The sequence below is a fragment of the Bison bison genome, unplaced genomic scaffold (genome assembly GCF_000754665.1).
Source record: "Bison bison bison isolate TAMUID 2011002044 unplaced genomic scaffold, Bison_UMD1.0 scf7180017864508, whole genome shotgun sequence".
In the NCBI taxonomy this organism is placed as follows: Eukaryota; Metazoa; Chordata; class Mammalia; order Artiodactyla; family Bovidae; genus Bison; species Bison bison.
Genome location: NW_011495064.1, coordinates 357,436 through 358,815, shown reverse-complemented (window position 1 = coordinate 358,815; position 1,380 = coordinate 357,436). Strand labels below are relative to the sequence as shown.

The following is a 1,380-nucleotide window of genomic DNA, read 5'->3' as shown; positions in this document are numbered from 1 at the left end:
ATAGCAAACATATGAGCCTAGCCTCATCCAAGTCACAACTATCCCTCCTCTGGATCATTAGAATGGGAAAACAGCTGAGGAATCACTTCTGTGGGAACAGAGGAGAGTCAAGAACAATTTCACAGAAGATATGCTATTCACTCTGTATCTTGTAGGATGAATAGAGCTAATCAGGCAGAAGCCAAAGCATAACCAGAGGCAGAAGATATGCAAATATGTGGCATATTTCAGTGAAGAGTGAGAAGTCCATTGTGACCAGCTCCTAGGAGAGTAGTCAAGATCATAAAAACTCTTGAATATCATACGTTAGAGTTTAGATTTTGGCCTCAGGTATTAGGGAACTATCGGAGACTTTTAAAGAATGAAGTAACTTGATCAGATTTACATTTTGGAAGGATCACTGGAGGATAAATGGAAGAGAAGATGAGACTTGGGAGACCAGTTAGGAGGCCATGTAGTCTAGACCAAAAACTGAGGAGAGCTTGCCCCAGAGCAAAGCTAATGAGAAGGAAAAGGAGACAGAAGGACGGATCCTACAGGCATTTCTGTTAGAATAAACATGGCATAATGAGAGGCTGACAAAGGAATAAAAACCAAACCTTCTAGCTTGGATGTTAAGAAGTTTGCTGATGAATTTAGGAGAGCCAGGCTGTACAAGGAAGACTAGGTGCAGTTTGGAAATATTTAATCTGAAAGTGTCTCTAGGCCCGTCAGGTGAAGATGTTCCTCAGCAAGGCTTGTTTGCTGTCTTTCCAAACATGTCTACCTCCATTGTTCCCGGCCTTGTCCAAGTCACAACTATCCCTCCACTGGATCATTAGAAAAGCCTCCTAATTTATCTCCTTGCTTCCATTCTGGTCCAGCTCATAGTCTAGTCTCCATACAGCAGCCAGAGTACTGCTTTAACACTTTAAATCTGATCTTATCACATCCCTCCTCAGAATCCTCCAATAGTATCCTATCACATGTAGAACAAATCCAAACTTTTTACCATGACCCACAGGGCTCTCTACAAGATCTGACTTCTGATTATCCTTCTAAGCTCTTTTCCTACCATTCTGCCTTTTGTTCATCCCACTTCAGCCACATTGAGTATTTTTCCTATTCTTTATGCAAAGCAAGCATATTTCATCTCAATGAATAGTTTCAGTGACTCAGTGAGGGCCTCAATGAAGATCTGATTGCCATAAACACAATGCTTTATTCCATGGTGATAGTTCTGGGAGTTCAAATAATTTTGGAATTCTTTGAGCAGATCCAAGCAAGCCTCAGGCAAGATACAGTGCAACTGGCCAAAGTCCAAAGAGGAGAAGCTAAATAAGCAATCCAAAAAGCTGAGGTAGGGGCCAGAAAACCCCATAAAAGCACACTTGAAAACAT

At 41.4% G+C, this 1,380-nt stretch overlaps 1 protein-coding gene across 1 annotated transcript in view; it reads left to right on the top strand.

The window, feature by feature from the left end:
• Positions 1 to 1,380, top strand: part of GRIA3 (glutamate receptor, ionotropic, AMPA 3) — a gene marked incomplete at its 5' end in the record, with an annotated part of 329,433 nt that overhangs the window by 291,657 nt on the left and 36,396 nt on the right. The gene's annotated exons all lie outside the window — the stretch shown is intronic.